Genomic DNA, 27,659 nt, shown 5'->3' on the forward strand with positions numbered 1-27,659 from the left:
GTGGATTTGATTAACCACCAGGATAATGTTTTCTGGTTTTATTTGCATAACATTTGTAACAATATTAAAAAAAAAAAAAAACTCCACTCAACAAAAACTTTATCGTATTATAATTGACATGTTACTACTAAGTTAGTGAAAATATTTTCCATGTCCTGTCTTGCTGTTACCATTCGATAGGAGTAGCCAACTTGAAAGATGTCATTGCCTTCTGTGAATCAATGAACTGGCACAGATAAAAGCGCCTAATCCAGAAATGATACGGATATATAGTGTGTAACTGTTTTAACCGTAGAAATTATTGGAGGAATTTCTTCCCATACGAAATATTCCTAACCACTATCACATCATTAACTGGTTTTGTAGTTGCTCTTAGCTATGCTTCTGTCTCTTTAAGTCAACCTCCGCAAACTATGCATCGATAACTCAGAAGGGCTGCATTCCTTTTATTTATTTTGCACCCAACTAACTTTGTGGCTGAACTCATGGTGGGCATCACTATTTATTTAGCGGATCAACTGTAGTTATAGGATAAGATATGATTTACAGTTCGACACATCACAGACCTCTAATTCCCAGTTATACATACACATTTGTAATGTATAACTGTCATTTGTCATTTGTAAAATTTTGGGAATCCTAGCTCGAACACTTTTGAGGCCCATACTATCCTAAAATATCAATGAATCCTTCATAATAATAAAACATATTTTTACTTTTCGTACCTTGTAAACCAATACTCCATGCATCTAGCTATGGAGTATTGGTGGAATGGTATAGGATCTCTTTAATGGCATTCCTACAATTCTTATTTAGCTCAAACAGTATCTTAATGTCTCTATCTATATACAATAAACAGTTTTTGAAAGTTTAAAGCGGTCGCAACATCATGCATACTCTTATTATCCTATTTATCAATAGAGTTTATTTTATTTGTAATTTATAACTCAACTTCTTAAATAATTTAAAATATATGTTTTTTAAAAAAATCCTAAAATCAGTATGTATCTTTTTAAACATTTCTTGATATTGCCATTACAGAAAGAACTGTTGATTATATTTTTTATATCCACGCGACAAAATGTCAGCCTTTGGAACTTTAAAGCTTTTCCAATCCAAAAGCTTATTTTGATAAGCATTTTGAAATGTAAGTATTATTCCAAGCAACATTCCAAGTTCGCGTTACATTCCTTTGCATTGTCACTTTGAAATCAATAGACGCCATTGATTTTTATTACATGTAAATTCGAAATGATTCAACAGAGTTAATAATTTTCATTTTTTTGTTTTAAATCTTACCACTTTTCTGTCACGAAAACTCGGTGGAACAATCTGCGTACCTGTAGCTTTACTGAAATGTCGATATTTATGACTATTGTTAATATTATGTAATTACGAAACAACATCAAAGCAAAAACATTTATTCGCTGTAATTTTTAACGATATTCAAGTTAAATTGTAAAAATAGAAAGATATCATTTACTGATAAGCAAATGAAATATGACATCAGATACAACGGGTTTGTTACAAAATCCTGCACATTAATATCGACACATTAAACCTTAAAGGATTTTTCTACTAAAAAGCTCTTTCAAATAGTAGCGAAGCAAGGGTTAATGTACAGTCCGTGTATACTTGTTCATCGTAATTAGTTCAGTTAATTTAAAGACCCCGAACTCTTTTTAATGTCCGATGTTCCAACATTAGTTCCTCTTTTCATAAAACTTATTAGCGTAATTACCACCAAGTCACAAGCAAACTAGTGACACCTAGCCGAGAGACAATGAACACAGCCTAACGTCTCTAGAAGACTTTTTTATTATTATTATTTCTGTCTTTACATTTCAATTGTTAGCGTGATTTAATACTGAGAACCTTGAACGTTTGCCATGTTGAATAGACGTCATAGCTCATTTCTGCCTCTTAATTTCTCACCATCTGGAAAAATTCTTATGCAATTATCCCATTAAAATATAATAGGCACTAGGTTCAAGTGACGAAAAGTTTTCCGACATTTTCGCGAGATTAACGAAATGCAATTTTCTTTAAATTGAGATTACAGAAAATCAGTAAATTCCACGCTACTGAATATTCAAAGCAACTTGCCTCAAACTTTTTCTGACCAATAGAGGTCATTCTGTTTAATTGGTCAGACACTACTACATTCGAAGAATTCTTATCATAATTTTAATAACAAAATCAAATAATTTTATTAAAATGAGAAATCAAATAATTGACAAGAACATTAAATACTTTTGCGTTGTAGTTGTCGAGTTTTGATTAAATTCGTATGCAGTTATCTAATTAAAATATAACACATACGTTATACATTAATAATATAACATATTTGAGCAGCAAAAGGTTTTCTGGAATTTTTTATAAGAGAAAAAAAAAATTCCTTTCCCACTTAATTTATATAAAATATAAAGATTATATAAAATAGTATTTAAAAGATGCCTCAAATATTTTGTAGATAGGGGTCGTTCGGTGTAATGATCTTCGTTGTAGTATGGAATTTTTAAATCAGATATTTAATTTTTCTGGTATTTTGGTTAATTTTCATGATTCAAATATGATTTAAAAATTAAATAATGTTAAAGCAATTCGATTTTCTTGAAATAAAAGGAATAATTTGATTATTCTGAAATAAAAATCGAAAGCATTCATTCTTTTAAATAAAAAAGTAAAATAATTAATTCATTTTGTAAAAAAAAAAAACATCTCATTCTCTGATTCATTGCACAACTCCTGGTTTCACAGAGAAACTTTTTGACCTTATATGTATCAGAATTCTGTTCATGCGCCGAACATTCATTGTACCTACTAAAAAATGAGGTTATGAGGATGTTACTCTCTCTCAACAGCGAAACTCGTTGTTCATTCAGTTCACAAACTTAAATCTCTACCGTTCAAAAGTACGCTTGTTTTCCTAATCACATCCGTCTTTAGCGGACCGTATCAGATGCAATCGGTATTTAAAATATATTTCTTTATTTACTCCTATCACTATGGAATATTAGAATAGAATTACGTCCTTGAATTAGTCAGTTATAAATGTAGTACGAACTAATAAAACAATGACAACCTGTAATATGTCACATCCCTAAATGACATACAATTATATTTATATTGTAAGGCAATATATACTGTTTAAATATTGTCTGTAACTTCTTTGCTTTTTTTTTTTTTTTTTGAGTGGAGGTGGGGGAATATTTTATTCATTTCTAAATTTCGAAATGTTTAATTAAAGATTATTTAATCTGACAGCCTCTTTCTTTCTTTTCGTTAACTTTTGAGAATGATTACATTTTTTCGTTATGTGAATATAGTTTAGATACATTGTAATAGACTAACCACTTATTGTGTATTTATTTATACAGGATGATATATATATTTCATTGTTTTTGACTGGTCATTGCTCTTATCATCCCCCCCCCCTCCTCAAATAAATGCTTTCTTATACTTTATTACAAAGATATAATTACAGAGGTACAATTATACATCGTATAATTCTACCAATGTTTTTTTACGCCAGTAAATATAGAAAATAAATAAATAATAAATATTTCGATGATCTGCTTAGATATTATAAGTATAAATAAATAAGTTTGTGCCTTAACTAAACTAGGTTAATGATATACATGACTTTGGTTTTTGGTCCGACCAAAATGTACCTCTATTACAACTCACGCTGAATAGATTTTGATGAAATTTGGTATTTACGATCTCTACTAAAAAGTGCCTAGTTATAAAGTTATTTCAACTTTCGTTTATAAATCGCACAATTTTAGTGAAGAAAAATTGCAAGCGTAGAACGATACAAACTTATTACAATAGATACTATTATTATTATTACGGGCGACTCCAAGGAGTCCTTAAACTCATCGAGAGAAGCCCTAAACATCATGTCCATCACAACTATTCGACATTCACACAGTATCTATCATACTATCTAAAATATATCGGAGGGGGGAGTGGCTATAGGTTCAGTTGCTGTGATAATGAATGACGTCACTATACTATACTATACTAGGATGCTATTGCAAAACGTCTTCTTTTTTTATTGACTCGTAACGATTTTTATATTAGCTATAATGAACATTTTCATGTTTTTGTGATACTGTGTGTCTTCCAATAGCACTTCCGATTTCAAAATTTTCTAAACTGAGCGAATTACTTTCCGTAATGTCACCTATATACTACTCATATTTATAAATAAAGAGTACAACGGCAGACCTGATTTCGCAATTTTGCTAATATTTGAAGAAATTTTAAAGAAGTGAGTTTGAACTATAAACGTAATTTTTATAGTTATTATTACTATTATTTGAACAATAATAGTAATAATAACTATTATTGGATTTATTAAACAATGTGAGAGGTTCGTACCACCTAACTCGTATCTTACGGACTCTCATTGAGAAACGCTATAGGTGTGCTGAACAAAAGCAGGATGGTTACCTCCTTTACTTAAAATCACAGCCTCCGAGAAGCTATCTTACAGGATATGATAATTGCCGACATATGTTATCATGACCCCATTATGTTAACGCTTTACAATACTATGTAAGTAGAGTAATAAGTAGCAATTAAGTGCATTAAAATATCAGTCGCAATTTTGTGTATTACAGTTGGCAAAGCGCCATAAAAAGCTAGAGAATGAATATCTAGATCTCAAGCTCAAATTTTATCGTTTATCGTTTTGTTTATCTCAAAACTCCTTGAAAAATATTATTATGTTATAGATACTGTATTAGGTAAAATATTTGGAAAATTCCAAATTCTGTCTAAAGTAAGAATTATTATTTTATAAATGTTACTTAACAACTATTTTAATAATGCTTTACTTTGAAATCTCCTGTACTATTACCAGAGGTAATAGTACAGATAATTACCGTTAGTAATACAAAGGAGAAATAGCGCCTAAGGCAACCACTTAATACCCACAATGTCATCATTTTAATTAAAATTAAAATGATTAAAATGATTAAAACGAAAATAATTAAAATGATTTTCGTTTTAAATTTAAATTTCTTACAAATATTTAATAAACGCATTGAAATTATATACTATTGAATATTATTCCTAGACTTGATCATAAGATTAATACAGCAAGCTAAAACTTGAGAATATAATCAGTATAAATGAAGCAAATATTATCTTCTAAGAGAAAATTATAAAATTATCAAGTTTAGCTCTTTAAGCCTAATTAATATGCTTTTCGCAGAAATTATTCTTTTTTATGTTTTCATTATGAAACGTACTTTATGAGCTATAAATGAAAAAAAAAAAACTTTCAACATCTTTATGATGAGCTAGAGTATCGTATTGTTTTACAATAGTTATTAAATATTTAATCATACAGCGACTGTTTATAATTCACAATTAAAAAAAAAAAAAACATGTTCAACTACTTCGTTTGGTGTATTTGATTTCCATCCACACCCACCCACTTAATACCCGCAATATGTAATCATTTTAATTAAAATGGTTTTCGTTTTAAATTTAAATTTCTTACAAATATTTAATAAACGCATTGAAATTATATACTATTGAATACTATGTCTAGACTTTATCATAAGAACTTGACCCCCCCCCCCCCCCACACACACACTGGACTTCTCGCACTCCTCCACAACTGCACTAGTTAATTCTTCATTTACCCACAGAGCTACTATCATCATCCACGGCCGCTAACAGCGTTTTTGTCTATTAATTGTGTGTATTCTCTGGTCGATTTACCTGTATGCGGTATGAAACACCCAAGTTTTCGGGAGGAAAAACTACGTATGTACTATATTCTTGGTTGATTTTCTCCAATTATCATGGTTTTGATATCTCCAAAAAGCTTCATTAGTATTTCTTCATTAGACAAATATCGGACCATCCTTAAGAAAATGTCAGAGCTACACAGAACATAAAAAAAATGACTCTTCTACGTATGAGAGCTGCCTATAGAAACTTGGCTTACATAAATCAGTTTTTTCTTCTGTTATGATAAAATAACACCTGCTTACATAGCTCTGTTTGGCAATTGCATCTGTTTTGCGAAATAAAAAAAAAAGATTTTAAAAGCTTCCTACCAGTACTACTTCTGAATGTGACCACTAACCGTCTTCGATTTAAAAACCTTACGAAAATGTCTCCAGTCTTGGACGGGAATTCGAAACTAGATTTTTCTGACTAAAGGACCGTAGCTCAGTCTCTGTACCAGTCACTGGTACAGAGACTGAGCTACGGAGACTGCATCGGATTTGTTGTATCCGCTAGTTTTTCAATTTTTTCTAAGAAAATACTCTTAATTCTTCGTGAAATCATGTCGTTTATATATCTCCCCATAATAAAATGTCATTTTCCCATTCCTCACCTAAAAGAACGCACATGTGTCGTTTAATCATTTGCCAAGAACTCAGGGAGTTTTGGTTTTTCTTTCTTTCTTTTTAATAAAACTGACTATTTCGGACAGACTCTAATTAGCTTGTTTCTGATTTAATATAGTTTGTTATTCAACATTACTTGCGCAAAACTGACCAGATTATGCATTGCACGCTTAATGCCAGCTTTGTGTGACAATCTTTATCCCAACAGTTGGTGTGGTTATCTTGTGATAAGCGGCGAGAGTGAGGGGGGGGGGGGATACTGCTTTCGAAATAGAATCAAACAGGTTAAAATAGACCAAGTGATATTTCTTCTAAATCAAAAATAAGCAAGACCTCTGGTAAACAAACGTAGTAATCTCTTAACATTTAGATTAGAGTAGAAAGACATACGGGGAGTAAGGTCTGTACATGTCAAGATTTATAGAAGAATCAATATATATGTTACTCACATTCAGAAATTTCTTTTCCCTGACCAGTAGAAGAGTGAAAGTTCATCTTATCGGGCTGCTCAGTCCACAACAATGTAGTTTCAGGTTAACCCTACACAAATCCCTAACCTTAATCAAATCGAAGAATCTAAGATGTTTTGGTACGATGATCCAAAGTCAAATCAAAATGATCATGTTGAATGAAGCATGAACTACTTTGACAGCAGTGTCGCGAGTCTTCTGTTTACATATAAAAATATTGTGAATGCATTCCTCAGACGTTCTGAGGTCGTTAAGGGCCATGATATCCGTATTACATTTTTCGAAACAGAGATCAAAGTTCAATTTGTCACTGAACTAAGCATGAAAAACACGTTCAGTTCTTGGTCAATTTTCTCCAGTTATCATGGTTTAGATATCCCCAAAAAAGCTTCATTAGTATTGCAGATAAATATCGAACCATCCTTAAGAAAATGTCAGAACTACACAGAACAATATCCTCTAAGCGACTGCAGAGAAATATAAAGCGTTATCGAGCTAATATTGAAGATAATCATTTGAGATATATAAAGGTCTGTCATAAACTTCGTGGAATTTTTTTTTCGGTATATGAACTAATAACCCAACTCATTATTTTATGATTAAATCGAATCGATGACATCATTTTCTGCTTTTATTTTATCTTCCCGAAACGTCTTATTAAGGTGATCACAATGTTTGTGTGCAAATTTAAGATTTTGCATTGAAATTGAGGGTTCTCACGCAGAATATTACAGACTGGCGAAAAAGATATAAGGGAAGGTCTACGCAACTAGTTTTTAGTATTTTAAGTGCTTCATGAGAGGGCGGGAAAAGCTTTAATGATTATATATTACTTTTCATTCGTACATGTCGGCAGCACATTCACAAACTATTACCTTGATGAACCTCTGTGATTTCAGTCAGGATTTTTCCATGACTACAGGTCGTAAAGAGTCCGGCTATTCCTGTCTTGAGCCTTTCTTCTCCATTTTCTTCCAACTTTCTTGATCATTGGGTCTTCTCACCTTAAGGCCGGTCTTCCAGGTTTCCTTTTGGTATCTCTCGGATACCAATTTGTTACTCTGACTGTCCATCTGTTGTCTCTCATTCTGGCGAGATGTCTTGCACATCTACTTTTGCTGTTGTAGATTGCTTTTATTACATCTTTGAGAGTCCAGACTTCTCTCTGTGTATTACGTGGTCTATTTTATTTATATTGCACATTCTTCTTTCTATTGCATGTTGAGTTTTATTCAATATTAAATATTTCGTGTAGGAACTGTGAGGTTCTTTATGTACGTAAATGTTTTCTGGGACCAAAAAAGTCCTAAACAGGACAAAAACTAGAAAGAAATATATCATACATGGTCTACTTATTTCAATGTCCTCCTATGTTTACATATTTAATCTTACTTCCTGAGACTTCGTTCCAAAATGAGTTCTCATTTCAAGATTTGACGATTTTCATCAGTAGAAAGAGGTCTCTGCGACGAATATCTTTCGAAACATAAAAAAAAAAAAAGAATCGCCTATGCTACTTTTTCAAGAACCTTTACATGTGTCGAAAAAAAATGGAAAAATTTCGAAGATGATTATGCAATATCAGAGAATTTCCTTTTATATTTCCAGTTCTTTGTTATAATATAATTGTGATATCAGTATGGACATGCAGAAAGGCAAGCACTTAACTGACATAATATACAAGCTCTATAGCTTTAAGTAGTTTTGGCTTATTTTTATAACAACGAAAACAAATTAGTGTAATATACACACACGGGATGTCAACCTGCTTCGACAAAGTTCTGATCATACTGTGAAAAATAAATACAAAAACATTGATTTAAATTTGCCACTAGTTTAGCCACAACTGGAGCATAAAACTATAACCTAATAAAAACTTTAATAGTTCTACTTAAGTTAAAACTATTACTCCGATACTTATTAACCTTATTTTTTTTTTATTCATTCTGTAGACAACCTACCATGGTATAGCCCAAAGATCAACTTAAAAGTTTCTTCTTGCTTGTTAACCTTTAGCCTGTCCATGTCGATGCTATTTCAATAGCTCCAGTACGCCGGTGATTATTTACAACCAGCTCTCGAAATACCGATTTCAATATCATATTTTTATAGGATAGGAGAAGAAAAATATATGTAGTCTGTTTCGTTCCCCTCAGAAGTGAAAATCTTTCTATATCTTTCTTGCAAAATGTATCCACTCCTCTTTATCTTTCATACGATATCAGTCTTAAAGATCTCTAATCTGAAGACATTCTTACCGTAAATGTATCAATTCTGTAGCTACCTCAACTCTCCCTTCCTTCTAAAAAAAAAAAAGCTAGGATAATTTTCTTTGCTTTTACGAATCCAAAATCTATGCATATATATATACACACACATACTCCTATATGTATGTATGTATATATACATTATATATGGACGATACTAGAACAGGATGCAAGTTAGAATCAAGTGATTGATTTCCAGCAAGATTTTATTTTAGGCTGCCATCCTTCACGTCGTGTGATTGTACTATAATGGAAAATAGACGGTTGTGGCTGATCTCATTAAAAGATGGAAACCTGAAGTGAAAAGAACTCCTTCCCCAATTATATGGTCAAAAAAGACCACATAAACTGACTGAAAAAGAAATGGTAGTACAGAAAAGAGTTGCGAGTTTTCGTATATCAGTGGATTCCGTCAACCAAGAGTTCACGACGTCCACAGTTGTAGGAGTTTGTGCAGGAATACTACATACAGAATCCACACCTTTAGTATTCCTTTAAACAGTTGCTATACACAAGTCAAAATCTTCCCACACCATGCTAGAATTCCACGCGTAATATACAGACCTCGCTGTGATAGTACAATAAACCTTTGGAAATTTGCTGAATAGAGTGATGAATTGCGATGTATACTCTGGACATGTTTCAGTATGGTGGCTTCCGGGAGAACCTTATTTATTAGACAATATATAGTCTCATTCGCCACAAGTGTAATGGAGATGATATTATGGTTTAGAGATGTTCCTCTTAGTTTGGGCTGGGATCCCTTGTCGCAACTGTCGGAGAAAAGAACAACCAGGATGATGTTGATATTCTGTGTTGCCGATGTTATGGAGACGAATCACAGTCTTTTCAATATGACGCTTGAACAGTCATGTTGATGCTAACAAATATAATGGGAGCTCAATGGCTATATTAGTACCGAGTTATTTGAACTTATGGAGCACATTTAGGAATTAAAACGGCAACTTAAGACAAGACCAACATGTCCAACTTCTCTACATCATTCAGTCGTATTTTGCTGAAGAAATGGTCCAAAATATGTTTGTTCATTTGCTAACATTTATTTGAATCTAATCAGCTGTAATCGCTGCCAAGTAGATATATAAAAAACCTGGTTCCCTCAGAGATAGACTCTCAGCTTTGCAGTATTTTGATATGTAAATTAAAAAAAAAAAAAAGGCAGAAAAGCTTATTTTGATTAGAACGTAAAAAAAAAAAAAAAAAAAATTCACCATCTCAGAGTGAGTTAGTGAAATAATTTTTGTCACAAAAGGGTATCACCTAGCTTGATTACCTCAATTTATTTTCCAGACACCGTATATCTGTTTTCTGGCTCTTTTAGCTCTGATTTTTTCGTAGCTCTTTCTTTTCAGAGATTTTGTAGAAGTAACTTGTCCTTTTGCTTTCTATCTAGTAAGGTACCAGATAAAGTTCGTATAATTAGTGGATAAACGTAATTTAGATAAAAGCTTTCTTTCCCGTTTATTATTTTTTCTTTTTTTGCAAGAATGAGTACCTAAACTCCTAATCATTACCATAGAATGCACGCATGGTAATGAAATACTAACAACTAGTTATTGCAATGACATAAAATCAAAGCAGTTAGGTAAGAGATGATTTTACTCGCTCGATGTCAAAGCAACACCTTGCTCTTGGGAAGCTTGATGTTACTCGAAAAAGTTTCCATGTTTGGTCTTAGAGTAGGGTAACCGGATTATCTAACTTCTCTACCCTGGGTACTAAACTATAGCAAGCCTCATTAAGAATTTTATTTTTAGCTTTCTTATCTCAGGTAGTAACGACGATGCTCTTTGGTTGAAACGTTGGGTTCAAATTCCGTCTAGGACGCGAAGAATCTTGTTAATGACTTTTAATCTGTAGATGTGTGAGCCGATAGGAAAGTATATCAGAATTTTTTCCCTTCTAGAAGGTCGGATTTTTCTTTCCGCAACAGGCAAACCAGCCAGAGAACACACCGAGTGGTGTGTTCTCTGGCTGGTTTGCATTAACAATAATAATAAAATATCCTATGTGTTATAAACCTTTCTAGGATAGGATCGGCATTAAAAAAAAAAAGGAAAAAAAAAGGAGGATGGTTTGAACATAGAAAAGTCTCTACAGTTGAATAGGACTCTTGAAATTCGTTAAGTTGTTAAGGACTTCCATAGTGCAGTCGAGACATTTGCCCATCAGTAATTTGAATTCCAATTTAGGACGTGAAAACTTTATAAGGATTTTTCGACTGAAGGTAGGTTAGCCCGCAAAACAGATAAACCGATCGAAGAACACGCAGGGAATTAAATGATATAATATATTGGCGCCATAGCCTTGCTTACTTTAGCTAATTTCAACTGATACCAAAACCAAGCTCAGTGAGTAATCTGAAAGGTATTGCGAAACTATGAGGAACTATAAACTTAATAATGAAACGCTGGATAAAATTTATTTTGGGAAAAGATAATTTATTGTTTGAAATGTTTGCTAAGTTTAAAAGTATACTTGAATTAAAAATTTTTCTTTTAAAATTAAGGAATTCAAGAAACTATTTCTAGTTATTATTTAATAGAAGTAATTAAATGCGATTTAATGTGGTACTTCAATGTATATAGTGATTAATGAATGTTTCTGAACTCATAAGAAACTTCGCTGTACTATCTTAACCCCATGAATGCATCTACAGAAATGGTGGAGTTGAAGATGCGCACCGAAAGATAATTCTGGGTACATTTACACGGTACACGAACGCTGTCACTTCCTTAGTGTGGTGTCGTACGGCTCACATGAAGAGCGAGAATGCAAATTTTTCTACGGCACACGAGATGCCTTCACCGTTAGCAGCCGATAAACGAGGGTAATTCGCCTACCGCGGAATCTGACCCCGAAGTTCTACAGCGTTCTCATTCGCTGCCTGAATAGTGACGTCATCAGCAGGAATTGCGCACGCTCAAGTGCAGTGCACGTTTGTCTACCCACAGGGATGCCCACAGATTGGCAGAACTCCTGCAGCGAATGGAGGTAGGTGCTATTTTTGGTACTTGTCATCCTTACTTGCTTGGCCCCCCTCATCTTTGACAAGCCCTCTTTGAGTACTGCCCTGAGAGTTTTATTAGATTTTTCCTGGTTATTAGAGATATGTTAGAAGTACTGTTATAGAATCTAAGGACTATTTAGGCAGCACAATTCATGAATAGAAACTTCGTATAATTTCTGATATATATTATTACATTAATATGATAAAGCGAGCTTAAAGCTTGTCACATATGAACGACGACTTCGATTTTATGACATATCTACAGAAGTTATCGTAAAATAATAATAATTAGGCTCGTTATATTTAATTTCGTTCATAACTGTTTATGATATTAATTTAAATTTATTTTTAATTTTCCGAGCATTTTCAGTTTACTCAGGGCTCTTCAGATATGCAAATTAGCTGGTGACAATTAAATCTGAAATCTTGCTTTAAGAAATTAAAGTAGGTTATTAATACTTTTCTTCCTCGATCTAGCATAGCACCAATAGATGCCAATTGGAGGAAAAGAAAAGTGCACTACTTCCAGATTTCAAGGAAATAATTTTTAATTATGAAAATTATACAGCTATATTAAATTCTTCTCCAGATTTTCTTTGATTATTTTTACATTTAGTGAAACTTCAAAGAGACTAGAATTAAGTAAAGCCATAACGAAGGATAAAAATTTGAAGTAACGAATTTATATTAAGGTAATTATGAAAAATATAAGAAAAGAAAAGAAAAAATCTCACTTACTCAGGCGCATTTTTATACATCTGGTTTCCAACTTCAACGTTCATGTCTTAAATATTTTATTTCTATTATTTATTTATTAATTCAAATTTCGCTGATTTCGATATTTAATATAATTAAAATATTTATCACTTTTTCCCTTTATATTAACCAATTAATGTATTGCCCCCTAGAGGTCATTGTAGCCAAGCTCACTCGTCACAGTTCGTGGAAAATGTGCGCTCTGCGGCGAAGCATAGAAGTGAGCATGAACCTCATTTGATACGATAGAGCGAACAGTCACGGCGATCATATTTCCAAATGGTGAATCTAACCCGCATTTCTATTTGCTCGCTAACTTAGCATGTTCACCAATTGTTATCTCTGTGAAAAGGTGACCAGTTCCGCTATTTTGCGTAGAAAAATAGCTGATAGCAACCGATGGATATCATTAAACAATGTTAATAGGAGATAAGTACTTAAGGTAGATATTTCGAAGTTACTTAGTTTTGCAATGAATCCGTGAAAACTGCTTTTCATGTGTTCTTATGTGTGCTTTATAATCCAGAAATACCATGGGATTTAACTAACTGATTCATCAACAGTGTCGTGATAAAATAATATATGAAAATGTACGTTCAGTATCACCGACTTCCGTTTTCTTATTGTGATTTCTAAGCCTATTTTTTATTCATATTTCAAGTTCTTGTGCAGTTGCATTTTATCGTGAGTTAATTATTATTTTTATGATGTAGCATGCTCTATTTTTTTAAGTATAATTATTTTTAGCCATTCGATATAACTAAAAGGCGCATTTTTTACGCTTTAAACTATTTCAAAATAAACGGATCATTTTTGAATTAATATGTATTTTTTCTTTTTTATTTGAATCTCATCACGAAAGGTGGCGCATTTTTTATGCTTTAAACTATTTCAAAATAAACGGATCATTTTTGAATTAATCTTTTTCTTTTGTATTTGAATCTCACTCACAAAAGTGATGAACTTACGTACATATGGGTACCGTGCGGTTAGATAATCCAGGACCTTACTCAAGAGACCAGACTTGGCATTCTCCCCCCCCCCCCAAGTGATTGTGTGACAGTTGTGTTAAAACTGATTTGAACCCAATCAGTGCATTTTTAACCTTTTATTGCGTAATTTGAAAACTATCTTCATGCTTCATATAATATACTATTAAAATTAAGTGCTGGACATGGTTTCAATTTTTAGTATTCGTCAAAACTAAACATTTCTTTTGGGATGTTTTTAAATGCCTACTCTGGATAAGATGTAGCTGCTTGAGTTTATAAGCTTTCGTTAATTATGTTATATAAGAAATAAATGTAATAATTAGAGTATCCAATCTTTTAAAATATTTAATTTTGATATATAAATTAGTGAATATTAGCATGAACTATTCGAATTTCCAGTATGAATTATAAAATATTTACAGGTTCGTTAATTATATTAAATTTTTTTCTCTCTTTCGTTTATTTATATTGTATACACGATGAATTGATAAAGTTGTAATATAGCCGTGTTCGAACATATGGATGAAATGTGTGCGAGGTTTAATAATAGGTTATTAGTATGATATTGTAATTTAATAATAATAATTATTATTACTATTATTCCTTTCTCTATTAAATTCTCGAGAAAATTGTACTTTTTTTCACGATTTTTTAAAAATGTTTTTAACTTCCAAAGCGTCCCCGTTATAAATTCCGATTTGTGTTTTTGTCACATTACTAATGACAATCAAATATTGGTTTTCAAATAAACCACGGTATTAATGCCAATTTTATGTTGACTTCCAATTAGAACTGTGCTAGCGTGAGCTACAAATAACCATGGGAGAAAAATGCTGTCGAACTACCAAGACGTTTGCCGTGCGTGGTCATGACACAGCAGCACGCCTGTTGCAAGCTGTTTCTTTGATAAAGCAGAGAGCAATGCTCTGAGCGAGTGGATGTCCGTTTTCTTTTAGTTCCTATTACATCTCAAATACATCTCTCTTCTCTCTCACTCACTCTGTTCACTGCCCTTGTCTCTGCTGCCCTACATCTTCTTAGTCTGGCTCTTACTAGTACGGAGAGGGATAGCGAACGGCTCGCACAGGGGCCGCGGGCTCTAACCCGATTTCCCGGTATCTAGGCCACTACCATTACAGATGTCTCTGACCTCTTGTGGCTACTACCTACTCTTAGGACGAAGCACAGTGTGGCGCCACTATCGATTTTTTTCATTACCCCCCCCCTTTCTTTTTTTTGTGTCCCCCACCTCTCTTCTTATGTTTTCTTGTGATAAACGAAAAGGAAATGGAACGAAAAGTTCTATCACGACTTTTCTTCCTAATCCAGCCATTGTATTACTGCTTGTGCGTGTTGCGATGCAACTCGTAAAGTGAAAAAAGGGGTTCATAAGTCGAGCGTTTGTTGGTGGCGCTTTAACGCAGTGCAACTTCATCTGGCACAGTTGGTGTTATCGTGGCATGGCCTTGACTTCCGCCTTAGTTACATTTCCGTTGCTACTATGGAGATAAAAGTTGATACTATCGCTCCTAAAGGGTGAGAAAGGAAGATCTGTTTCTATTGTGCTGACCAATATAAGAAGAAGAAGAAGAAGAAAAGAAAAAAAAAAAAGTCGTACTTTGTGTCTCTCTATCGAACCTCCCTAAGCCGGAGTTTGATTTGTGTGGTTGTAAGTTTTTGTCTTCTGAAGTGCAGATACACACACACAAATGTTTGTGTTAATCACAGTCCACTTTCTTTGCATATCCAGGGAATTTAGATAATACCAGATAGCATATTAAAGAATAGCGCAACCGTGAAACTTCAGCTATATTTCTAGCATACGGAGACAGTTCAAGTCCCACAATAAACATACTGTGTTTGTAATTCTATTATTTTGGTGCATATTCTGGTTGCACCTGATGACCATAGCTGTTCTTAATTTGTCTTTATTTAATTAATAATGTTAAATTTAAAGTTAAAATTGCATTTAAAAATTAAAAGAAAAATAGTTTATTTATAAATCGATATTTTAAAAGTTTATTTAATTTTTTTATTTAAACAATTTAAATAAAAGTGTAATTTTGCACACTGGGTAATAATGACTTTATTTTTATTTATTTTAGTTTTTTAAATTTAATTATTTTTTTTTTTACTAAACCATTACAGTTAAGGTTATCTGTAATGTTTTTTAATATAAGGTTTTTTTTTAATTCTCTCATGTAATTTTAAGGGAAAGGCTATAACCCCACGTACCCAGCTTAGGGAATACGCACATCATGTCAAATATCGGAAAATTTATTGTAACAATTTAAAAGGTAAAAAAAAAAAAATTCTTTTAAGGATGAATAAAATTACCAACTCTAAATAAAAAAAGGGTTTTTTTTTTTTGTTCCGTGTATAAATGTGAATCACCTTGGTAAGTACAGTCTTCCGTATTAGTGAACTAATTGCAAATAGTTAATTTTAATCTCTTCTGTAGTGTGTCTGTGGAGGTGTCGGCTGTTAAACAAAATGACGACAGCCTACGCCAGCACTAGAAAAACAATCTTAGAACATTTGGCCTTGAGATACTCCACATCGGTACCACGGATACTCTCGATAGCAGTCCGCTTCTTTTTAGATGCCTGGTAAACCTCGTCTGACACATCTAGATTATATTTTGACTCATTTGGGGCGGGGGGGGGGGAGATGAAGCAGTCAATCTGATCCTGTGTCCTTGTTCATCTTTTACCACACTTCAAGGCATCTTATCAGCAGCTTATTTGGTACCTTCAGGTGAGAGTTCCAGGGATTAGGTTTGGTTTTCGGGCTTGTAGTTAGTTTTCCCACTATCTACCATTCTTATTATTTTCGGATTCTTTTGGAAGATATTTAATGTTATTTCAGATAATGGAATGAGAATTCCACAGCATTTTCCATGTCGACATCACAAAGTACATAACAAGAAACTAGCACTGAATGTGATTTATATGGTCTTTGGTCCTAATACAGTCACCAATAAGTCGCATCCATGGATAATGGGTTCTACCTGCGGTATTGCAGAATATTATTGACAATGTTAAAAAGATAAATGTTATAGTTACACTAGGTTTTTTTTTTAAAAAAAAAGGTCCCGAAGTTTCCTGGTTTCTGACTTGCACTTTACCGGATGTTTTTCCCCGACCTATTTCTTTATCAGCTTCCTCCTCGAAATACTCTTTCCGAATAAACATTTTTTTTTTTCATTTATTCGAAATGAAAAGAAAATTTCAAATTTTCTTATAATTAATTTCGTACCAAGTGCATAAAGATGAATTCCCATTTATTTGATATAATTGTGAATAAATTTTAAGACGTGCGATCGAGAAAAAAAAAAATTTTGGCATGTTTCAAAGTCAGTGAAACCTTTTTCACAATTTTTTCTTCGACTATCCTGTGACTTGTTGAGGATCTAAGTTTTAATAGAACAACATAGGCACGCGTAGTTACAAAAGTTCATAATCTTTTCGCTCTCAGTATTCCTTATGTGTTTGTGTGTGTTTGGTAATTTAATCATTTATTATTTATTAATTACGAACTAGAGAATTCTGACCTCATCAGGTTAATTAAGTCTTTTTTTGTTACCGATACGATGTCCCTCTCTTTCTTGGTTTGTAAGTTTTTTTTTCATCTTTTAAAAAAAGGCCATAAGTTTCCGTATGTTATACTTGTAAATTTCATTTATTCCCTGGATTAATTTCTTTGTGGAAGATAAAAACCGGAGTACACCGGAGAAAAATTCTCCCGGCTTCCATTTCAAACCAATTAAACCAACGGGCGAAAAAAGTCGCTACAAACCTCCTCGAAGGTTTTTTTTTTTAATTATTATTTTGATTTATTTATTTTAATTCAATCAATCCTACGAAGACACTTTCTTGCCTGGGAAGATATGTGTTAAATTTTGAGTTAGTCTATCTCCAGGAGGTGGTAGAGATTTTCCCCTCCTCTAAACTTCCTCCTACTAAGCAGATCTAAGTGGGGGCCGAATTAGGGAAGCTGGAAAAATCCCACCAAGGCAATAGTGAGAATCGAACATTTGTTCTTCCCGCTAGCAAGCTTGCTTCGGTTGAGTTCAAATACTCTTTCTACCCCTGCAGAGAAAAAAAAATGTATATCTCCCACAATCTTTTCACAGCCGTTCTTTTTTAATTCTTTTTAAAACCAAATTTGGAATTTGATTATTACATGCTTACGTAAACAGTAGTTTTAAAGTTTATGCAGTAAAAGAATAATGCTCGTTTTTAATTCAATGGCATGAGAATGAGATCATGCAAGAAACAGACCGAAGAAAAATATTTCCCCATCACCGGTGAGCAGACAACGAGGTCAGATGAAACGTCAATATCAAATTGACAGTTGACAGTAATAGTTACATATGGGAAGCAATTGCATGTTTCGTGTTTTTGCCGGCAGGTAAATCACAATAATATTTACTACACTTTCTCTTTCTATTTGTGCCAGCACCAAAAACTCTCATCGTTGAGAGATCCTGTGATTTCGGAATCAGCCATAACATATTATTCAACGAATTTTTAATACTAAAAGAATTCCATTCGGTGTGATCACTCTTTGTTATTTATAATAAAAATTGATTAGTCACCTTTTCATTCCAGATTCTTATATTGAGTACACATATTGAAAGTTAATTTAATAAATAAAAAATAAAAAAACTTTATGATAGCGATGTGCATCGACGTATATTACAATGAATAAAATAGGCTATGTAAATAATTTATGAGAAACTGTAGTATTGCCAATTAATGTCTATTTGCATAGTTGTAAAGCAAGTTGAGTTGTAATTGGTACGTGTCCCTGACTTCTAGATGGATAAAAGATAGAATGGCATGCCCTTAGTCCTTTGGTCATAAGAGAGTCCGTTGGTCAAATGTTTAGGTTATGATGTCAGCATTATTAATATTCATATGCTGAATATAACTGGTTGACGGGTCAATGACAGCAAACAGACCTATTTTATCATTATGATGATTTATTGGATTAACCACACTTTGTATAACTAGCTGCAACTATAATATAATCGCTGAAATTATTACTGTATTTACTTTCGCCAAACGTATTATGTGTATGGCCATAATAATGTTTATTTTTGGTATAAAATTATTCAGCGTTTGCTTGTTTTTGTTCATTTATGTTTAATTTGTTACTTTTGCGCATATCAGCTTTTAACCAAACGATGTATTTGGATTTTCATTTCAGTACTTCGGAAGATAAAATAACTCCACCTGTCGAATATTTATTAATTTGTATTATACTGCATTAATATTTGAAAGTGTAGAATGGTTTATAAATATGTGTTTTCGCTGGAATAAATTATTTTGTTTCTAGCTGATACTTAATTATTTATTTATGCATAAATGCATAGTACTACTCGTAGTTTTAAAAAATAATATTAACATTTTAAACAAATGAAAATATAGGTCGGAAAAACATTTAATTGCTTTCTGATCAAACAAGGATCCAATGCTATGCAAATCTAAAGTTGAATGTTCCTGATTATGAGCTACTATTTAGTATAAATATAGAATTGATTTGTCGTGATTCGTTGAATTTATACTCAGCTGGATATAAAAATAGATCTCGACACGACCTGTAATTCGACTTATATACAAGTTAGGTAATTATTCTTGAATGTCTTCTTTCCAAAATAATATGTACTTACACGATGTTCGTCTGCTTTTTGGTCTTTTGTTTTAACGCATCCAAATGACCTTGTCAGTTAACTATTTAGTTTACTATGAAAGTTGCTGACTGCGCACGCGTCCCATATCGTCACGTGCCAACAGTACACGATGACGCACACAAGTTTTTAACAGCATTCTTTTTTTATGTGTCTGTCTGATATCAGTGTACCGTATTCTTTCTTCCTTTTTTTTTATTATTTTCACTCTGGTGTAAGATGTTTTCTTTGGCACTTCCAGTAGTTACTGATACTCTGCTTGAAACATTAACGAGGAAGAATTGTTTTTAGTAAGTTTTCTTTGGGCGTTCTGTATTCCTGAAATAAAGATAATTATTTAAATATTTTCTTGCTGTGATGTTATAAACATTTATTTTTCTTAATTATTAAATCATTTTACTCAAGAATAGGCAATTTTATATTTTCTCTCTTTCCGGTAATTATTGTCACCAGATGGCGACACCATGAAATTATAATACCAGATACTGATTTTAATATTTTTTTTTCAGATATTTTAATTATTGGACACTCAACGAAGAATAAGTGAAATATTTTGAATTACGTCAACACTTATAGATATCCCAGAAAGTCTTTAACATGCCACATTTCTTTTTTATGCCATGGAATAACAGTTCTCTTGAAATAAGAATATTTTGAATCTTAAAGAAGTAGTGAAAATTTTGTTCTATATTCTCTTTCATGAAACTTCTTTCACTTCTCGCTAGAGGGAGTATCCCAAATGATTCTTTCATTTGGGATACCCAAGTCCAAGCTTCTTAACCGTACTCTTCCAAGACGGTTCACTGTATGTACGAGTGTGTATAAAAACTATTTGCCAGCTGTTACAGTTACTGTCATTCAGCTGGATGAGAAGAGACAACAGCTGGGAAATGGATGCTAATAACGAGGACACTCACTGATTTTTTTTGTTATTATTATTTTTTACATATAACGGTTGCGTGTTTCACAGACTAAGAAAAACAAACACTAATTCTAATATTCACATTTGGCGAGTTATGTAGGAAAGTTGGCTACTAAACAATTTTTTTCTTTCCCAAACTCAAAATAAACAAGTATAGATCATTTTTAATTTCCAAAATTTTAGAAATTAAGAGCTGAACCGAGGATTTTCTTTCTGTGAGGGTGCAGCATCGAGTTCTGCCTTCTCTGGCATATTGTTAATATCCTACCAACTAAATTTTTACTTATCAATTAATAAATTTAATAGAAAACTTTTTTTGCTGTAGGTTTGGGATTTATTTCATATACCAAAGCTCCAGATAACTTGATGTTATCTCCAAAGTAGAGGCACCTATCTTGTAGTACACATACCGGCCCCTAAATTAGAAACTTTTATTTACTTCGTAGAAATGAGTGGTTTCCGTATAGGTATGTGATTGCCAGTACCGATCCTCTTGAATTCTCTGCCCATATCTCACCGATTTTCGGTGAGATATGGGTCGGAACAGCCTTCATTCAATGCTTCGGTCAATTGCTGCACACAGTTAATTCTGTTTGTCTGTACATGCGTTTTCAGACGACGGCGATCTTGTTCCTGACAGACTGTCCTAAGACCACAGTACCTTCTTAGACAAGAAATGCGGGTTATTTTTCCACTGACTAAACACCCGGGATATTTAACCTTGGCGAAACCATTCACCTCTGCTGTTTTTAAAATCGGGACTCCAGCCAGACAGGCACCCATAATAAGTTCATTATCGAACTCCGAAAGATCCTTTCTTTTTCTCATTGTGATCAACACTGTTGAAGATCACTGACCAGCAGCATTATTAAATAGTTGCCTAGAATACGTGGCATGCGACCAAGTATTTTGCATATACGCTGCGTAAGTGACGTTTATACATAACTGTATAAAGGTTTTTCATTCAGTGGACGGTATGTGCATGACCGTCCACTGAATTAAAAACTGGGTATGTATAGAAGTGTAATGATGCATGGTTAAGAAGCATTATTTGACTACTTTTTTAAAGAAATGTAACCAATTGCTTAAATAAAGTTGAAAAAAAATTGGCTGCTTAAAAATGTTATTCATTGTAGTTATCATATCGTCCGTTTGTTCTTCCGAGTACTCGTATCCTAGAGTTCCATTTTTGATTTTCTTTCCCTCTTTTGTACAACACAACTTTAGTTTATTTGCTTAAAACGGATATGACGTAATGCTACATATTCCCATAGCAACAATAGATCTTGATGTATATACCCAGTAGCCGGTGTGTTTCTGATGTTAACACCAAAGACTGATGTGATGTTGTTTTCAGAGTAACAGTATGTTTCGCTTGTATACTACATAGATAATGTTTCATCTCGATGATGCTCCAGGTTTTTTATAACATGAAAACATATGTAATGTATGGGTATTTGCTGTCATATGAAACTACTGTACCCCTACTATTGTAGTTACGTACATAGCAATAGAATAATGAATGTCTTAAATTAGGTAACTAATTTGCTTATTTTGCTTATTTTTTCCTGATATGAAATGTAAAAAAGATGTCCCTCTGTCTGAAAGTTTTCATATTCCGAAATAATCTATTCCCAGTGCAGATGTTTTTTTGATGTGAATTCCACCCACGTGTGGCAGTTAGTACACTAATATTAATATTATGGATGGACAGAGTTAGATATTCTAGACAAACTCTCTTTGGACTTTTTCAAACCACTTCAGGCCCTCAAGCAGGGTAGTGGTGTCACGCGAGAAGACGATGAATAACTAGAAGACATTCACGACTACGGTGGAATTCAAACAAACAGCCTGTTTCGAATTCTCTGACCGTTCGGCCAACTAGTCCATCAGGTGATGGAGTATGTGTGATGGCTAGTTTCTTTAAAATATAAGTACGGTTTATCAGAAATTATCCGGTTGTCCATTCTTACTTTAGCAACAGTCAGATCAATAGCAGAAGCCCTTTGTTTTAAAAGACACGTACCATTCTAAAAGATAAAGATAAGTTCGAATCAGGATTTTTTTTTTTTAGCAAAAATTCGAGTTAGATCTCTCGTATGGGTGTGGTTAGATTTTCCGTTTCTTTTTTCAGTTAAAAGTTATTTGTAACTAAATGTCTGTCACTGAGTCAGTCAATAATAATATGCATCTTACCCTGTGTTACATTGAACAGTCGGCTGACGACCTTTTAAGGTAGGGGCCAGTGGTGGTTTCGTATTTAAAAAAAGGTGACAGAAATTGCATTCCCCCTCCCGATTTGTGAAAAATTCTTATGCGACTCACACAAATACATACAATATTTCAAATTAATATCTATTCAATTAAAACGCATATTCCGATATTGAATTCTGCCATATTCAATGTACAGTACTGTATATTCTATGGTAACCGGAAACGTACACGCTTTGTAATACGTGTTATGTAAGACCAGATTTCTTTCCAAAATAATGACCAGAATTACGTGACACTTGGATGCGTTACTGGGTGGGGAGCACACAAAAACAAAAAAGTGTCTATTACTTTCTCTCCTTTCTCTTCTTGGTACTTCATTTATGTCAAGATATGTCCTAAATTTGTGCAATTCTCACCATGGATGAAAACTTAAAATGCCACGCTACAGGTTTTATTGTTAAGCTACCAATCGAACTAATGCTCTTTTGCTTTGCCATGTAATATGGCTCATTTCTGGACTTTTTTTTATTCTCTCTTTTTTTGTGTGTATGTGTTTTTTGCCTCTCCACTCCTATTACCAAGTATTGGCATGTCATTCTTCGTATCATTGGAACACATTTGCGTTTACTATGGCCCTAATGTCTCCGTTACTTTGCAAGCACCGACAGGTACATTGAGTCTGTCATGTGTAAAAGCTTTCTTTTAATTTGAAGCTCAAATAGCGTTTACAGATTTATCTTTTTTTTTTTTTTTTTTTTATTTAGATGAACGTTTTTTCCTTTCTTTGTTTACTTGACCGTTTACAGAGAAACTTCCAAGTGTTGATACGATAAGTATGAATTTAGCTAGCATACTACTCATCGACTTTATTATAAACTCGAACAGGAAATATGTTTGTACTAGATTTAAGACCTTGCGATCTTCTGTGAATATCTAGAATAATATCTATCTAGATTTTACTTTCGACACAAGAACATGCCAATTACGAAGGGTCTTAAACTTTCAGAATAGTATACTACTTTAAAAACCCGATCTCAGGAGAGTTCAAACATTTATTTATTTTTATTGATGTTTTATTAGGATTTCTTCATCATTGTCCAAAATCCGTTGTTTCTTTTCAGAAAACTAGGTAGAAGTCCCGTTATACTACTTGTAACTGAATGTCAAAAGTTACCAAGACTAATACGAAATGGATAAATATGTGGACTTTTTGAAAACGCGTTTTTTTTTTTTTTTTGATAAGCTAATCTAATCTAATCTTAATTTAGATTAGATTAGATTACATTTCAATTTTTTTTCACAATTATGCAACAAACGATATCACATGTATAACCCCAAGAACGTAATTTCATGCGGGTTACAAAACGTGTAATGATTACTCAAATTAATATATAAAGTATAATGACGCAGTACGTAAACAATCAAGAACAATATATCCAATGCAGCCGGCTTACGTTCCTCTGCTGTATCCCTCTACTGGTGAGTATTTTATTTACTGTATTCACAGAGTTGGTCTGCGGGATGAAAAACCCGAGTTTCTGGGAAAAAAAAAAAAAACTCCGTATGAGACCGACTAACTCACATGCACTTAAAAAGCCTTGATAAAGGTTCATCACTTCCTAGACGGGATTCGAACCCGGTCTTTCCTGTATTCGGAGGGACTGAACTATTGAGGACCCGAACAATATGAGGATAAAAAATATATACACAAAATAAGAGCATGCAGATCACTAATTCAATGTTTTCACATTAGTTGATTTCTCAATTTATGCAAATGATCAATATTCTTGATGTTTATTTCTACACTTGTTTATGTTAGCCTCGTTTCTTATTAAGAAAGTAAGCTGTTTAAGGTTTCGAGTGAAATAGATATAGTGAGTATGTATTCTTTCTTTTTGACTCCACTGGCCCTTCCGTGGGCTAGTGGAGTCAGTGCCAAGATTGATGGAAGCAGTCATTTCGTCCATCATAGCAGGGCCAGCATGTCGTAATGTTTTGGCTCATCAATGTATATAGTAAACTTATTGTATTATTGTTGATCGTTATTAAGCGGGGGGGGGGAGCTTACTGTAAATTAAAATTTCGAAATTATCAGCGTAGTATTGAAATAATCTTGGTAACAGAAACTAACATCCGTTGAACGTTTTTACTTTGGTACAAAACAATCTTTCTTCATAAATTGCTTATACTAGAAATAAATGGAAAGTTTAGATGGGGTTCTACATTAACTTTTTTCCCCCCCGAAATTGTTTATGAAGAACAGTTAAATTGGAGTATAGCGCCTTCTGTCGCTAGGCTACCATTCTACTGACAGAACAACCTGTGTATCACTGGCCAAGTTGATGTTACGACAGCTCTCGCGGATGAGTTTTCTAGGTTTATCCTTAATCTTCTTCTTCCTAACATGGATTTTAGACCAGGTGGCCTGTTCCGGTCTCATGCCATCTCTTTCTTGGTCTTCCGATTACTTCTTTTCCCATTTATTTTATATTTGTATAATATTTATCCTTAATGATGTTTATTTATTCATTTATCTTTTTGCAATGAATACATCGAAGTTAAAAATCATTTATAATACTTCTATTGATATAGAGATCCTTTACCCCCCAAAAAGTGAATTAAAATAATTAAAACATTATATTCCTGAATCGGTATAATTTGTTTAAAAATGGAGGTATACTTTTTTTTTTGTTGCTTATTTTGGGGCGGGGAAAGAATCACAAATGTTGAGCGGAGTTCAATAGTACATTCAGAATATCTGTTGATATTCGAGAGGTCTTGTTTGTCTTGTGTGTGTATATATGTGAGGGTTAAAGTGTTAACGATCTCTGAAGTCCCGTCAGCTGTTTGTTTCTACCTACCGACACGTGTGTGTGTGTGTGTGTGTGTGTGTGTGTGTGTGTGTGTGTGTGTGTGTGTGTGTGTGTGTGTGTGTGTGTGTGTACGTGCGCGCGAACGCCGTGAGCCATAATTGAAAGTAAAATACTAACAGATGTAGTAAACAGAAAGTGGAAGCGAGCTCATTATCCGATATCCTTACCCTTCGTAACGCCACGTGCAGCGAATAGTCCTTGACAATCCTGCAGGTGATGAATTACTCGTAAAAAGGGGAGAAATGTAGCCCAACAGCAAATTTAACACCTAAATGGAAATTTTTTCCTACTTTTCTGATGACACGTACGAAAAGCTTGTGCTTTGGTTGGTAGTGTAAACATCGCAATTCACTTTTAACAGTAGGGGAGACTCAATAAAACTATTTTCACGGAGGAAACAATATATGCAAGTACATAGTTGGGGGGGGGGGGAACCATAAGTGTAACAGCGTACAACTGTCTTTTTTTTTGTTTACAAGCTCTTTACTAGAATATTTACAGCACGTGCACATTTTTCTTTTGGTTAAAGGCGTGTACGAATCCCGCTTAGGAAGCAAGGCACCTTTATAATAGTTTTTCGACTGAAAGTAAGTTAGTCTCATACGAAGGTGGAAGGGGTGTTTTTCTCCCGGAAACTCCACTTTTCATTCTCCAAAACAGTCGGTATTCTCGAAAAAGAATAAAGAAATAGCTGGGACGGAAAAACTGGTGACTTTCAGACTTGTAACTGAATAGACATCTAAAATGATAAAAAATTACTTCGGAACCAAAACAGAATAGAGTAACCGTTTATTTCGTATTAGTATTTATATTGAAACCGAAGTAATTTGAATGGAATTAAAAAGCTTATTTATCATAGTAACTGTATACAGTAAAAAAAAGAAAAAAAAGGCCCAACTTTTTTTCTTTTTTTTTTTTCCCAAATCGGTAGTACACCGCCGGTGTCATCCTAATATTAAGTTTATTATTATTATTTTCGGGATGAAAAGACCGTTATTTGATTGTGCTAAACATCGACTAACTCTGAAATTTACCGAGAAAAGGCTTAGAAAATGTTTCTGTAGTCATTGACTAGAATTGAATCGTGAATCTTCATTCGGCAGTTCAAGGTTACCACAAATTATGTAGACAACCAACAGTTTACATTTAATTCACTAACGAAAGCAAAGACTATATATTTAATAAAGTGAGTTAGCCGATTTTTCTTCCTATAAACAGTAAACTGACGTGAAAATATACGGCAAAGTCATATAAGAATCAAAAATATAGTGGTTCCATTACCTTGGTCTGAATGTAGGATGTCCTGGTAGGACTTTGGATTAGCATTAGAGGATGGAATATCGGAAACTAATCTAGGGATGAAAAATCATTTGTATTAAGAATGGTAAATAGAAACGCTAGTTAGAAAGGCACCCAAGTAATCTGAAGACTACACGTGGACCACCATCCCATACAAATAACCAGTTAATCTTTCCCTAACCTAGAGAATCCATACTTCGAACGTGTAAGTATGAGCAAAAGTGAAAAATAGCAGTTTATATTATAATTATATGCCAAAAACAGCTATAGGTTCAATTTCTTTTTTTTTTCTTTTGTAAGAAATTTCAAAATGGAACCACGACTCGAATGTAACGTATTGGAGTGCCTCTGAAATATGATAGACGGAGATACCTTACAGATATCATGAACCAGTTTAATAACGTGCACTTAGTGAAAGAACTGGTATATTAGCCATATTACAGGCAAACTGGATCTCTTTCTAGTATTCTTTCTCATGTGCAAACTATAGTGGCAGAACTGGTCAAGAACGCACCCTATAATCAGTGGTGAAATTGTGGGGGCGCAATCCTACGCGAATTTTAGAGAGGCCCAGGAAATTGTACAAAATTCGTTCTAGTAAAGTGATTCTTTGAATCTGTGTAGTCTTAGAACAATTTCTGAATCCTAAGAGCAGATTATAAGAATATTTTCCCTTTAATTGTTGCACGTGCTTAATAGTGCTATGTAAGAATATTTTTTTTAAACAGTGCTGTTCGTTTCATTGTTGCTTTCGAACACT

At 33.4% G+C, this 27,659-nt stretch overlaps 1 protein-coding gene across 6 annotated transcripts in view; it reads left to right on the forward strand.

Moving 5' to 3' along the window:
- The window catches only part of LOC150100421 (myocyte-specific enhancer factor 2-like), a 287,084-nt gene that overhangs the window by 154,062 nt on the left and 105,363 nt on the right, over window positions 1-27,659 (forward strand). The window contains exon 1 of one of the 6 annotated variants that reach the window (XM_090402911.1): window positions 12,011-12,132. The exons of the other annotated variants lie outside the window; for them this stretch is intronic. The gene's annotated coding sequence lies outside the window, so the exon portion shown is untranslated. Of the gene's footprint in view, window positions 1-12,010; window positions 12,133-27,659 lie in introns of those variants that run through there. 6 annotated transcript variants of the gene reach the window in all.

The sequence above is a fragment of the Typopeltis vanoorti genome, chromosome 13 (genome assembly GCF_054136105.1).
Source record: "Typopeltis vanoorti isolate ZY-2024b chromosome 13, IOZ_Tvanoo_1.0, whole genome shotgun sequence".
Classification (NCBI taxonomy): Eukaryota; Metazoa; Arthropoda; class Arachnida; order Uropygi; family Thelyphonidae; genus Typopeltis; species Typopeltis vanoorti.